This window comes from Carlito syrichta, unplaced genomic scaffold (genome assembly GCF_000164805.1).
Source record: "Carlito syrichta isolate Samal-C Ts95f unplaced genomic scaffold, Tarsius_syrichta-2.0.1 Scaffold303572, whole genome shotgun sequence".
Lineage (NCBI taxonomy): Eukaryota > Metazoa > Chordata > Mammalia > Primates > Tarsiidae > Carlito > Carlito syrichta.
In genome coordinates, this window is record NW_007247668.1 from 712,881 (window position 1) to 728,802 (window position 15,922).

Genomic DNA, 15,922 nt, shown 5'->3' on the forward strand with positions numbered 1-15,922 from the left:
CGCGGCCTCGGGGCCAGACGGGGCCGGCGAGCTGGACAGGCGAGCTGGGGGCCCCGGGCCTGGAGCGATTCGCCGAGAGGCTGGTCCCCCCTCTCAGGCGCAGGGGCCAAGGAGCTACACCGGCAGTACACGAGCTGGATACTCTGGGGTCTGGAGAGTGAGCAGGATGGCCCCAACTTTCCTTGGCCCCAAGGAGCCGGTGCTGGGGAGAGCTAGAGAGGTAGAGTCAGAAGGGTGGGGGGAATCTAGCGCTTGGGTGTGCTTGGGAGACCATTAGCTTTAACTGCTCATAGCTCAGCCAAACGAAGTAACCGTAGGTACCTATGCCCGTCAGGCACCGCCTTCTGTTTCAGAGGACCATCAATTAGTACTTTAGCCCCCTCAGTCACCAAATTTGTCTTTCCTCTCTAACTTAGTTGTTTGGGAAGATTGGCACAGATGTCTCATCATAAGGCCTCCCCTTGTTTTCTAAGCAAAATCTATTTCCTTCTATTTGGATTACAAGAATGTCTATGACTTGACCTCATCTGTTTTATCCAGGTGATCATGTAAAAGGTATAATTTTTGAAATCGACTTGTTACATAACCACTGATTACCAGCAGACTCGAAAGCATTCGTAGAACACAGGGCACCCTAAGTACATTTACTATTTTACCTCAGTGTTTTGAAACTTCTTTTAATCAAGAGTACATTGAGTTAGGCCTTGAAATCATTCAGTCATGTTTGCGGTTTAGATGAAAATATTTGATGTGAGCAGAAAGTGTCACTCACCACCGCTGGTGCACAATTTTTTTCTGAGTGCTTTCCACCAGGAGTCCACTCTAATGCCCCCACATTAATCGTCCCTGAGCCGCACCATTTATTCCCACGGAAGCAGTTCAGTGTGTTAACTTGTTAGAGAGCCACATACTCTGTTTCCCTTTCCAGGGCACCTTTGCAATCCATCCAAGAGGATGAGAAATGTTGTATTTGCAAAAGCTAATGGGAATGCAAATATTCCTGTGCAAAACGTTAAATTCCGTTTTTCATCTTGCTGACTTTAGCATAAGGTTGACTGTTTAAGGTCATCGGTTTCTTTAAATTTGAACCTCCAGTGGGAGATATGGAGAAATAAGAAGTCTATCTAAAGTTGAAAATATCTTCAAATCTAATTTTAAAAAAAGTATTTTACAGACAGATGAGAGCCAGAAATTGAAATTGTAAGCAACACCCTCTTCTCATTGCTTAAGAAAAGGATAGGTTCAAAAGGGACTCTGTGCTGGCATGATGAATGATAATTTTTAAAAATTAGAAAAACAAAGCAGGCCGGGAAAGAGAGGAGGCGTGTTTTTTAATATTCAACATCCATCTTGCAGTGTCATTTAAGAATTACTGTACTTAGATGAGGCTCAGGCAGAACCCTTTTGTGAGGGGAAACTACTTACAGAGAAGCCTTAGAAGGGCATTTTTGGCTGTCTCACCTTTCTTCCTACCTGGACTGGGAGCCCACCTGGAGAGGACTGTGATAGCATCAGGGACGTTGGGTGTCCGGGAGTGTAGCCAGCAGCTTGGATTTTCACTAGGTAAAGTGGAGAGATCTACAAGGAAATTCTGATCCCAGGTTGGAATACCTGTGTCATAGAACCCGGCTTCTGGAAATAAGATGCTTCCTTGCCATTGGTCCCAGAGAAAATAATGCAGCCACTGTCCCTGCAATCCCATGCAACCTCCGACTGGTGGGCTCTTTTCTTTCAAGGGAGCGGTAAATATTTGATAGCTTTGTTTGAAACTATTTTCATTTTGTACGAAATGATGCCTGGATATTCCCTAATTTTGAATTTCAGATATAATTAAAGCATTAGTATTCGTGGTATTAGTGAGTCACTGAGAGCAAAGGTTAAGAGGGATGGAGATTCCTTATTTTCCAAACTTATTTATATAGAAGCCATAATTCATACCCAGTTCATCTCGACAAACCTTCATCGAGTTCCCTTACTGCCTCACCCAGGCAGGCTCTTTGCTAAGCACTGTAGATGCCCACAGTGGGTTTTGTTTTACATTTGCACAAAGGTGGGCACAGTTACAAAGCCTAGATCCATTCTTGTTGGATTTATGAACCTGAGCCATCAAACCATGTAGCCTTGGGGCCATAAAGTCTTTCTGAATTCAAAATTTCAAGGTTATTAAGTACCAAATATTTCTGTACAATTACTCATTACAAATTCAGGTTTGAAAAACAGTACTTGGGTAATCCTTTTGCTTTCGCAGCTGCTTTTGGCAGAGAATACTTGTATTTTCACAGACCTTGTGCAATATGATGTGTGCTTCTTTGGAAAGAAAGAGCCATAAAATACTTGAAAAGTTATAAATAAGTTCCGAGCTTGTCATATCCAAATTAGTACATATGGATGACCCTGAGTTCTTAGTTCCTACTCCATGACAAGATCGATATTATTTTATTATTTACAATAAATTATTGTCAACTTTGTTCAAAATCTTTATCTGATTATAAAGACCAGAGCCAAACTCACAAGTGTCAAATTTATTTGTCTATTTTCTCTTTTTTTCTCCCTCTCTCTTAAATTAATCATGGAAATCAGTTCCAAGCTCATGGGCTTTTAGAAGAATTTTGGGAAAAAAAAGTGATATTTCTTGAAGATTGAGAAGCACTGATCTAACTCAGTCTCTTACTCCAGAGACAGTATTGCCTTGGACAATAAGCCACCTGAGAGCAGGGTTTCATTCTCAGGTGTCACTAGATCTCCTGCAGGTCATTTAACTCCTTCACAGATTCTACATATATCATTATTCAAGGAATATTTACTGAAAAGAATTGATGTCTTGAAGATATCTGGCTTCAGGCTTGATGGGAAGAAATACATTCTTGATTAGAACTGACTACCTACAGAGTCTTTTAGGCCAAGTATTTTTTTTTTAACAAAAACAAAAATATGACTTCAGTGAAGTCATGTGTTCTAGTTGTCTGCAAATGTTTTATCTTCTTTTGAATTGTCTGCGTGAGCATTCTGATGTAAAACCAACAGGTTTTCTGGTCTTTCGAGAAGTCCCATCATCAGTTGTATTTTTGTTTCTCTGGGTGGGTTGGTAATTCTCTCTTGGTAACAGATAACAAATGTGTGTAATAGGTTATGCTGCTATTTTAGTGTGCAGAAGAATTGGCAGTTAGAAACCTAGTCAGTTCGGCTCAGACCCACCTCTGGGGGAATTCGCGCTGCATTAAACCACAGCTAAGCTGGTAAGTAAAGTGAAATGGAAATTTGTAACTGTTATTCAGCCATTACAGTCATAATACCTCTTTTACAATAAAAAATCTAAAAAACAGAAAGCAGAGTAGGTTTATGTGGTGGATAGGCAAGGGCAAAAATTACAGTGGGGGGGTATAAAAAAGTTCACTCCCAACTTCACCTTGCCAACAATTTCATCCTGTCTGTGTAAAAGTGGTTTTAAGTGTATGCACACGTTAAATTCCGTTATATAAATCTGAAAGGCAAGAAAGAGAAAGCAAACATTTTAAACCCAATGTGTGTTCCTCACATTTTAAACTCAGGGTGTCCTTTGGTTTTAAGTCTTAAAACAGTGAGCCTCCAAGCTGCCAAGCTATTTTTAGAGAACTGATGATACTCTCCAAATGTATTGAATGACCTCTGTCTTGATGACAGATTCATTCTAATGATGTTGCTGTGCATGGGCAGAGGGCACAGGGTGGTGGAAATAGCCTTGGATCCTAAGACAGGAGACCTAGGGCCTAAGCCAGTCAGTCATTAACCAGCTCCAAGACTTTGTTTGATTTCCATTAAAAAGTACAAATGTGGTCAGAAAAGGCCTTCTGGTCTTCCCTGAGCAGATACATTCTAGAATGGAGAATGCCAGACTGACCATTTGTTTAAAGATGTCTATAGAGGGTCACTTTGGATTTAGGAGTTGGTGTAACGTTAATACTTGAGTGTTATTTATTAAATTTTCAATTTAAGCTATTTAAGATCATTTTGTAAGTTTATATTTTTCTTTGCTAGGAAGGAAAGGGTATATTCATGGTACAAAATTATGAAAAAGCATAGACATCTGCAAAGAAGAAAATGAAAATCACCCACAATTCTACTCCTCAAAATATCTGTTGACAGTTTAAAGTATCTAATTCCAGACTTTTCTTGTACATAAATATACACACATAGTGTATAAACAAAATTTACAGTCTTCATTATGTATTACTGTCAACTTTTTTCACCTACTAGTATCCTACATGGTGAATATTTTTCTTTATCATTAAATAGTTTCTATGATTCATTTAAAATACCTAAATAACATTTTATTATGTTGATGCCCCCAATTTTATTCAAGCAATCTCCTTTTGTTGAACATTTATATTCTTCCAATTTTCCCCCTTTATAAAGGGCTTTGAAACAGATACCCTTTGAGATAAATCTTTTTACTCAGCCTTGATTATTGTCTGAGGCTGCCTCCATAAGGGGCTTTGTTCTGTTCACTGCTAAATCCCTGACTCCCAGAATGGTGCTTGGCTCATAGTCAGTGCTTAAAATATTTGTTGAATGAATGAATAAATTCTTACAAGTTTATATACTAGGTTGAAGGGTATTACCATACTGCCTTTTAATACATATTGGCAAATTGCCCTCCAAAAGGTAGTATCAGATTTATTCTACCAGCGGCATATTGATGCTACTTTTTCACAATCTTCATAGACACTGCTATATAAGATAGAATGATTTTGGTTTTAAGGGAGAAAAATTATAACTCATACTGGTTCAATAATAAAAAGACTGTATTGTCTTCTTTAATTGATAAATCCAAAGGCAGGAGTTGAATCTTTTTGCCCAATTATCAGACAAATATCTGATCTTCCTTTGGATTGTGTCAACTTATGTTACTAACTTACTCAAGCCAAGGAAGTATGATTGCTGATTATTTTGGTATTGGGTTCCATTCTGTTCTCCCATGAAGGGACAGATTCCATGGGCGCAGGAGATGAAATGACACTGATTGACCCATGATGTCCATCCTTGAAACTAGGGGCGAGGTGAACCCCACCAAACCTTGTGTATGTGAGGTTCTGGGTTCTTTGAGGAAGAAGAAATGGTGGAATGAATGCTTTGGAAACAATAAAAAAGCTACACTGAATATTTGCATTTATTTTTTAAAACATATTGTCTAGGATAAAAATGCTCTCTTTTTGCTTGATTTTTTTCTTGTAAGTTTCAAACAATTTGTTTTTCTTTTGAGAACTGCCTTTTAAAAATGATTTCTTTTTTTCTTCAATTTGTAAAAACACTTTAAAGAGCTGCTTTGATAGACCCATTCCATATAATTCAGACATCCAGTTCAATCCCTCATTTTGGAGTAGAGGAAACTGAGGCTTAGAGTTTCCAAAAGGGCACACATCTACCAAGAGATCTAACTGGGATTCAAATAAGCTCTATTTACCTTTTAAAATACCATTTGCTAAATACAGGTGTAACTTAAATATACTTAATTGCATACATTTAAATGTAGAGCTGTGTTTTTACATATGAGTACACCCGTGTACCCACTACCAGATCAAGATGTAGAACATTTTCATCAACCAGAAGATTCCTCTGTGCCCCTTCCCAATCAATAACCATCCCATCCACCAATCCACACACACACACTCACACATATAACCACTGTTCTTACTTCTATAATAATAAAGTTTTGCTTGTTCTAGACTTTCATATAAATGAAATCATAGAGTATTTACTCTCTTGTGTTTGTTTCTTTTGCTCAGTTCACAATCATAGTTGAGATGTTAACACCTCTTTTTTCAATAATTGAAAGAAGTAAGATTAAGCACAGAGAGAAGCTGAGCTGCAGTACAGTCTCAACAAAGTCTTCAGCCAACCCGGTGGGGAGTGCTGAAACTGGGATGATCCCTCAGAGTCGAGAGAGTGTCCGCTCTCATACATCAGTCTTTGGAGTGGGCCTCTCTGGGAAGGAGACGTGACTTTGGCAATACCGCTCACATGTAAGTTAGACGTTATGGGAGACTCTCCTCCAGGATTCATTTGCTCCTTTTCCTGAGAGAACAACTGCCATTAAGCCTCCAGGAGGTGTTGGGGCTGCAACTGATACTCATCCTCACCTTCCTCACTCTCCATTCTAAATTCCTCTCCTCAGCTAGCATAACTCTTGGTCTCAGTGATTTGCTCTGTCACGTGTATGTATCAGGCATGATTCTCCAGGGATCCAACAGAACTAATAGGAGATCCCTCTCACTCTCTTCAGAGATAAAAGATCGGAGAGGAGATTGATTTCTTTTAAGGAATTGGCTCGTGGAGTTGTGGGCTGACAAGTCTGAAATCTATAAAGGCAGAACAGCAGATTGAAAGCTCAGGCAGAGCCGGGCTCGGTGGCTCAGCCTGTAATCCCGCACTTTTGGGAGGCTGAGGTGAGTGGATTGCCTGAGCCCGAGGGTTCGAGACCCGCCTGGGCAGGCAAGACCTCATCTCTACAATAAATCAAAAAATTAGCCGGGCGTGGTAGCGCGCGCCTGTAGTTCCGGCTACTCGGAAGGCTGAGGTGGAAGGATCGCTGGAGCCCGGCAGGTCGAGGCTGCGGTGGCTGGGAACGGCCACTGCACTCCAGTCTGGGCAACAGTGGGAGACTCCAACTCAAAAAAAAAAAAAAAAAAAAAAAAAGAAAGCTCAGGCAGTATTTCTATGTCTTGAGGCAAAATTCTTTCTTCTGAGGTCCACCCATATTACTGAAATAATCTACTTTACTTAAAGGCAACTGATTGTAAATGGTAAGCACATCTACAGCATACCTTCAAAGCAACATCTAGACTAGTGTTTGACCAAGAAAATGGGCACCATGGCCTAGCAAAGTTGACACAGAAAGTTAACCATCACAGAGTGTAACACAGGCACTCACCCAGGAGGTTTGAACCCCTGGCTATCATGTCCCTCTCATGATACGACTACAGCACTTGTGCATTTCCTTTCATCATAGGACCAGAGAGTACTAAGAAGCATCCAAGTAAATCACCTGAATGCCAAACATAATTCTTTCTGCCTCACAGTATAAAGAAGCTCATTTTTCCTCCTGATGATTGGAGTCAATTAGCTCTGTCAAGGTGATGATTCTTCTTCTGGTCTGCTGGTCCCTGGGCATAAGGAGCCTGAAGTGCCCAAGTAGCAATTGTAGCTTATAGTCCCATTTTTACTCTTACCATATCTTCTGGCATAGGAATTCTCTCTTTGGGACCAGGATCTCTAAACACATGGAGCCCAGAATCGCAGGGGCAGTAAGCACTAACTCACCAGGGGGCCACCCATTGGTTCTTAAACCTATAGGTTCCATTACTGGGAACTGTGGTATACTAAAAACATGAATATTTGGTCTTTGTACTTAGCTTGTAGCTCAGAGCTCTTAAAATCCCTGGAATTTTACTCTTTTGTATGCTAATGAGATGACTCATGGGAGACAGTGGTGACCTACATAGATAGCTTCCGGATAGGGATGGTTACCAGAAAAACTAACTACAGGATTGGAGGGTCAGAACTTCTATCTCCATCCTCCATCTTGAGAGGGGAGAAGAACTGGAGACTGAGTTCAATCACCAGTGGCCAAGGATTTAATCAATCATGCCTACATAATGAAACCTTCATAAAAATTCCTAAATGACAGGGTTCTAGGAGCTTCAGGGGTGGTGAGCATGTTGATGTGCTGGGTGGATGGCACACCTGGAGAAAGCATGGAAGCTCTTCACCACTCTCACCCACCCACTTCCTCCATGCTTTGCCCTATACAAATGCGGTATCCCATTTGCCTGTTCCTGAGTTGTATCCTTTATCATAAGCTCGTGATCATAAGTAAAGCACTTTCTTCGTTCTGTGAGTCATTTCACCTAATTATTATTATTTTTTTTTTAGTTGGAACCTCACTTTGTTGCCCAGGCTGGAGTGCAGTGGCACACTCACAGCCACCCCAGCATCGGCCTGCTGGGCTCCGGTGATCCTTCTGCCCCAGCCTTCCAAGTAGCCGGAACTACAAGTGCGCAGTACCACGCCCAGGTAATTTTTATTTATTTATTTATTTATTTATTTATTTATTTATTTATTTATTTATTTATTGTGCAGATGAGGTCTCGCCAAGTTACCCGGGCTGGTTTGGAACCCGTGGGCTCAGGCAATCCTTGGCCTCCCAAAGTGCTGGGATTACAGGTTGAGCCACTGAGCCTGGCCCCAGCTAATTATTAAGCCTGAGGGACTTTGGTGAAAACCTCTGACTTTGTAGTTAACCAGGCAGCATGTGGGGTTTCTGGGGCTCCCTCTTGAGGCTGGTGTCTGAAGTGGGAGCATTCTTGTGGAACTGAGTCTTCGACGTGTGGGATCTGCACTAACTCTGGGTGGTTAGTGTCGGAATTTAATGGAATGGCTGGACACCCAGTTGGGGTCAGAGAGTTGGGGAAATGCTTGTTGGTGTTGGAAATGACATCACACATTTGGTGTCAGAAAAAAACATGCAAGAACAAATCATGGCATAAGAGTCATTGATTTCAAATATATGCCACATCTTGAAGGATGTTGCCTCAATGTCGCCAGATACCACCTCTGAGATAGCATGTGAGCTATATTTTCAGGAGCTGATTCCATCCTTCAAAGTAGCTTCTTTGCAGTGAAGTATATATGACCAGTGGATTCCATGATCATGTACTCATTCTCATACCCCCTTTATTATAAAGTGAATCTTTTGGTTTAGTGCAGTGTTATGCAGAATCTTGTGCTAGTGAATCCAGTACTACTCCCTGTGAGAAGAAAAGGGAAACTCACTCCCAAAATGAGTATTTATACTTGTCAAAATCTCTACTCCTTCCTGAGTGGAAAAAGTCTAATATGGCCAACGTGCTACTAAGGAACTAGTTGGTCCCATCGAAGAATGGCGATGTGTTGTGGAACCAGTTTTGGTCTCTCCTGACAGCAGGGTACTCATCTGATCAGTCCTGGTAAAAGCTATAGAGCTTGTACATAGTCTCCACCCCTGCTACCATGGCGACTCTGTTCATGTGCCTACTGTGCCGGCCCCAGGGTGACTGATGACAGAAGCTGGCAGTGTCAACTGGTCAAGCCAGTTTGCCTGATTGTGGGAGGTGCATTTTGTGGAAGTAATATTCTGATGGAAATTAACATATGTTACAAAGATCTTCACACTCTGTGCCTACTGACATATATCTACCCACATGTTTCTTCTCTCAAGACTTTCACATCTCTGATCTTCCCCATATTTCTTCTTCAGGTCTCTGACCAATTGGTCAACCGGTTGTTGCCACCTATCTGTATATATTCTTACACCTTCTTTTCCATACAGAAGGTGGATAACCCTGAGCTATACACAATAAAAGGATATCCCTTCACTACCATCTTTCAAGACCACCTCTGAACGGGGCTGTAGTAGAGCTACCATCTATTTTTTGCTTTCCCGCATAACGGGCTCTGCTGCCCCTTGCAGTGTTGTGTGGATTCCTGTGACAGTGGATCCAATCCCACCTATGAACAGGTCTGGGACCGTTTCCTTTTCTGGAAGCTTGTTCTAAAGGATAAGTCACAGGAGTGTGCTGAAGAGGTGCCAGTTCTATATAGAGTCTGCACCACTTGCTTGGGCAGCTTACTTGTGCCCTCTGGTCCTGCTCCTGCCACTTTTGGATGTAACACTTCCACGTTATGATGAATTGCTGTTGGACTTGTTCAAACTTAGAACTCAGTGACTCTGACAGAGCTCAGCTCATATGGAAAGTTGCAACTGCCTGGCCTATTTGGCGGCCAATGGTCAGGACCTCCAGTCTCTACCAGAACCCAACAGCATGCCAAGAGCTGTTTTTTTTTTTAAAGATGCATTCTTATCTTCAGTAATTGGCATCACTTTACTCTGGAACCCTGGGGATCTATGTTGTAGTTATCTAAGGAGAACTTTTCATAAACTCCACATAGTGCCTTTTCTCATCCCTGATATCTCTAATAGTACAGGGTCTCTCTGGGTGTATGGCCCAAGTGATAGGACTGTTTGAATCACAGCCTGGACTTGTTGCAGTGCTCTTTCCTGCTTTTACCCCCACTGAAAGCCTGTTGCCTTTCATCTCACGTGTTATTTGGGCAGCAGGAGAAATATCCCTAGGTGTGGAATATCTGCCTCTGTGACCTGAAAAGACCCACCCTGCATTTATGCTTTCTTCTTAGTGTTAGGAGGTAGGAGATACAATAATTTGTCCTTTACTTTGGAGGGGATACCTGAACATTTTATTGTTGTGTCTGTTTTCTGAATATTCATAAGGTTTATCTCCTACGATCTGAAGCCAATGTGTCTTACCAAAGTTTTCACTGCTGCCTCATCTGGTCCAATTAGCATGATGTCATCAATAAAGTGGATCAGTGTAATAATCTATAAAATGTCTAGCCATTTCAGGTTTCCTTGGCCATTATTTTGTTCAATTTTTGTGGCCTCATCTAATTCCCACTCTGGGAATTCACTTATACTGTAACAATATGTTAATATTATCACACAGGTCCCTGAAACTATGTTCATTTCTTTCTTGTATTTTTTTCTCTCTGTTTTTCAGCTTTAAAATTTGTGTTATCCGTCTTAAAGTTCATAGACTATTTCTTTCGCCATCTCCAATCTACTATTCAACCACATGAATGATTTAAGAATATTAATTATTATACTTTCTGCAGTAGAATTTTTATGTTTTAAAAGTTTTCATTTCTTTGCTTAGGTTTTCTATCTGTTTACTCATTAAGAGCATACTTTTTTTTTGCCATATTTTTTTTTTTTGAGTTGGAGTCTCACTCTGTCGCCCAGACTGGAGTGCAGTGGCCACTCCCAGCCACCGCAGCCTCGACCTGCTGGGCTGCGGTGATCCTTCCGCCTCAGCCTTCCGAGTAGCTGGGATTACAGGCATGCGCTACCATGCCCGGCTGATTTTTTGATTCATTGTAGAAATGAGGTCTCACTGCCCAGGCGGGTCTCGAACCCGCGGGCTCAGGCAATCCACTCACCTCAGCCTCCCAGAGGCGCGGGATTACAGGCTGAACCACCGAGCCCGGCTTGCCATATTTATAAGCTTGCTTGAAGTCATTGCTAAACTAGTATCTGGGTCATCTCAGGGTTGGTTTCTATTAACTGTTTTTTTCTTTCTCTGACTATGAATCATAATTGCTTATTTTTTGACATGACTAGTAATATTTGTTGCTGTTGTTGTTGTTAAAAATGGCCTCTGGTAATGATACATCAGAGAGAATCAATGATACATTAGAGATAAATTTGGACACTGTTACATTTATCTACAGAACGTTGACTTTAGTGCTATACCCATGAGGGTTTGTTTTTACATTTTGGTGTTTTTTTTTGGTTTGTTTTTTGAGTCAGAGCCTCACTCTGTCACCCAGTCTGGAGTATAGTGGCATCCTCACGGCCACGGCAGCCTCGACCTTCTGGATTCAGGTGATCCTTTCTCCTCAGTCTTCCAAGTAGCTGGAACCGCAGGCATATGCCACCATACCCGGCTAATTTTTTAATTTATTGTAGAGATGTGGTCTTGCCATTTTGCTCAGGCTGGTCTTGAACTCCTGAACTCCGGCAATCCTCTCACCTTTGCCCTCCAAAGTGAGCCAGGATTATAGGCATGAGCCACCACTCTCAGCTGGTTTTACCTTTTGTTAAGGTGTTTCCCAAGCCCCATTAACTTGGCAGGACTAAACCTACAAACTCTCTCTCCCCCGGAGAACTTGTTTGGACATGGTTTTAGGCTTTTTTTGAGATGGGTCCAGAGAAGGCCTTAATCTAAGGTGTAGACCTTAATCCTAAAGTATAGCCTTTTGGGTGTCTCAGTTGGATCCTGGAGATTAATGAGTTATTGGCTGAACAGAAATTTCAACACTTCTCAGCACTTGCTTGTTGTCTTGTATCTTTTTTTTCCCCCAAGAAGCTACTTTCTGAAAAGTCATGTAGTCTTGCCTTGTATAGGTATAGCCCAGCCCTTAGCCAGGGATTTAGAGGGGAACCCCCATATATTTCTCCCTGACTCCTGCTTCTCGAGGCTCCCTTCTCCCTGGTACCTTGCCCCTCAGATTTTAGGCACTTCATCTTACCCAGACTCGAATTCCTGACTCATCTCAGTGAGACTGCCAAGCCCTGCTGAGACTCAGTTCACTGTGCCATAGTCAGGAATTTGTCCCCAAACAGAGATCCAGGACAATCATAATGCTCAGCTCAGAATTCTCCTCCCTTCAGGGATTGTAGTCTTGTGCCGTCAAATGCCTAAACACAGTAACCTCATCTATTTTTGTCTCGTAGTATAGTTGCTTACAGAGAGAAGGCTACTCCAGTATAGTTACTCTGATTAATCTTCCATAGCAGAAGCAAAAAGTCTCATACCTTCTATAAGTTTACTTACAGATTTCTGTGGCTATATCGTGATATAGTTGATTGATAATCAGTCATAACTGCACACATTTAAAATGTACAATTTGATGAGTTTTGACATATATATATGCACACACACACACACACACACACACACACACACACGAAGCTATCACCACAGTCAAAGATGATGAACATTTCTAACACCTCCAGATTTACCTCTTGCCTCTTAGTAAGCCTTAGCTTCTGTCCCTCCCTATCCTGTGGCAATGACTGATCTGTTTGCTGTCACTACAAATTAGTTTGAGTTCTAGACTTTTATGTAAAAGGGATAGGAGGATATGTACTCTTATTGTCTGATAAAATTATACACAATATTTTTATATTTACTCATGTGTTTTAATCGTTTGTAACTTTTCATTTCTGAGTATTATTCCCTTGTATGGATATATCACAATTTATTTATCCATTCAACTGTCCACAGACCTTTGGGTTATTTCTAGTTTGACCTATTAAAAGTAAATCTGTTATAAACATTCATATACAAATCTTAGTATGAATATCTGCATTCCTTATTTTTTGGTAAACATCTAGGGGTACAATGACTGTGTTATGAGGAAGGTGTGCGTTTAACTTTTTAGTAAACTTCCAAACTTAGGCATCTTATAAGTTTTGATATGTTGTATTTTCACCTTAAATGTTTAACAGTCATCTTAAAATGTTGTCTTTATTTTTAACTTAAAAATTTTACTTAAATCTCTGTAGTATTAAAATGTTTTCTAATTTTCATGTGACTTCTTTTAACCTAAGATTTATTGAGAGATATGTTGCTTAATTTTCAGACGTTTGAAAATGTTTTAGTTATCTTTCTATTCTGGGTTTTATTTGATTCTACACAGTGGTCAGATACATATACTGTATATTTTCAATCCCTTGACCATTTGAAATTTGACAATAAAACTCAGAGTAGGTTCTATTTTAATGAATATTTCGTGTGCACTTGAAAATGATATATGTCTTACAATTACTGTAAAGTGTTCTATATATCTTAAGTAGGTCAAGTTGTTCAGTGTTGTCCAGAACTCCTGTAACCTTGTTGATTTTTTGTTTTTCATCTGTGTTCTATCAGTTACTGGGAAAGGTTTGTTAAAATCTCCAGCTGGAATTGTGCATTTGTCTATCTCTTCTTTTAGTCTTGTCAACTTTTGCTTTATATGTTTTGAATATATATTATTAAGTACATATATATTTATGACTCTTTTCTATTGATTTGATTTTTTTACTTTTTTTTTTTTTTTTGAGTTGCAGTTCCTGTCGCCCAGGCTGAAGTGCAGTAGCACACTCACGGCCTCCCCAGCTTCGACCTGCTGGGTCTGGTGATCCTTCTGCCTCAGTCTTCCAAGTAGCTGGAACTACAGGCATGTACTACCATGCCTGGCTAATGTTTTTTTTTTTTAATTTATTGTAGAGATGAGGTCTTGCCAAGTTGCCCGGGCTCGTCTTGAACCTGCAGGCTCAGGCAGTCCACTCACCTCAGTCTCCCAAAGTGCTGGGTTACAGGTTGAAACACCGAGCCTGACCGATTTTTTTTTTTTACTTTTTAAAAATGTTTCTCCTTATCTCTCATAATAATTTTTACCCTAAAATCTACTTTGTATATTAATAGAGCCACACCAGCTCTTCGTTAATGTTTGCATAGAACATCTTTTCCAGTCCTTTATTCTAAACATATCTTTGTCTTTATATTTGTTGTATATTTTTTGTAAATAGCTTTGCATCTTTTTACTATTCAATATGGCACTTTAGTGTTTTAATTTAGTGTTTAGTGTTTAATTTTTAGTGCTTAGTGCTAAAATTTAGTGTTTTAGTGGGGTAAGTCTATTTAAATTTATGTTATTACTGATATATTTGGTTTTAAATCTACCAACTTATTGTTTTCTATCTGTTGCATCTGATTTCTTTTCCTTTGGTTTTTCTTTCTTACCATTATTCCATTAGATTTCTTCTATTGACTATTTTGTTAGTCATAACTTTATTCTTTTGGTGGTTACCATTGAAATTATAAAATGCATTTTAATTTATTGTAGTCTACCTTAAATTGGCACTACACTACATTCTGAAAAATGCAGAAATTTTTTGCTACTTTTATGCCTTACATGTTTTGCTATTTTTAAAAAATATGTTTTACTTTGGTATATATTTTAAACTACATAAAACTTTATTATTGTTATTTTAAATGGCCATGAGTCTTATATGTTTATCAATGTTTGATATTCCTGATGCTTTTTTATTGTTTCTTGCATTTCTGTGTTCTCATTTGCAATGATTATTTTTACTTTGTCTTGAACAATTTTCTTAAGTATTTTTTGTAGGACTAGTCTGCCCATGATGTATTTGCTTAAACTTTGTTTTCTTAAAAGTATTTATATAGGTTTCATTTATTAAAGATATCTTTCCTGGTACAACCTGGAATTCAAGATTGGTAGTTATTTTTTTTCTTTTGGCACTTTATTGATGTCTGTAGGCTTCAATAGTTTTTATTGAGAAATCAGCTATCTTTCTTACTGCTTTTTCCTTGAAAACAATATATACATTTTAAAAATTGCGTTTGAGATGTGTGGTTTTTTTCTTTTTGTTTATTTATATTTAATTTTCAGCTGTTTGTGAAGTGCCTACTTGTGGTTTTCTTTGTATTACTTCTGTTTGGATTTTGTTAAACTTCTGAAACGTGTGACTTTTGTCATATTTGTAAAATAATGTAAGTGTTATTTCCTTAAATATTTTTTTGTTTTTCATTTTTAGAAACAGGGTCTCATTCTGTTGCTAGTTTGGACTATAGTGGCATGATCATAGCTCACTGTAGCCTCGAACTCTTGGGCTCAGGTGATTCTTCCACCTCAGCCTCCTAAGTAGCTATGATGACAGGCACATGCCACTATAACCAACTAACTTTTTAATTTTTTTGTAGAGATGAAGTCTTGCTATGCTGCTGAAGTTGGTCTTGAACTCCTGGCCTCAAATGATCCTCCCACCTCAACCTCCCAAAGTGCTAAGATTACAAGCATGAGTTTTAAGAAGACTGGCCTCCTTAAATATTTTTTCTACTTTATACTTCATTTACTGTAAAATGACATGTATGTTAGACCCTTTAGTCATGTCCCTGATGTCTCCTATTCTCTGTGCTTTCTTTTCTTTTTTTTACTCTATACTTTAATTTGGTTATTTCTATCAATCTGTCTGAGTTCCCCAAGTTCCTTCTGCTGTGTTCTGTTAAACACATCAAGTGATCTAATTGTAGATATTGTATTTTGCGGTTCTAGAATATTCATTTAACACTTCTATAAATTATTATCCTTTATGAAATATTTTACATACGTTTCTCTTCATTTTCTTTATCTTAATATTTGTTATTATTATTATTATTATTATTTTTCTTGAGTTGGAGTCTCACTCTGTCGCCCAGACTGGAGTGCAGTGGCCGCTCCCGGCCACCGCAACCTCGACCTGCTGGGCTCTGGTGATTCTTCC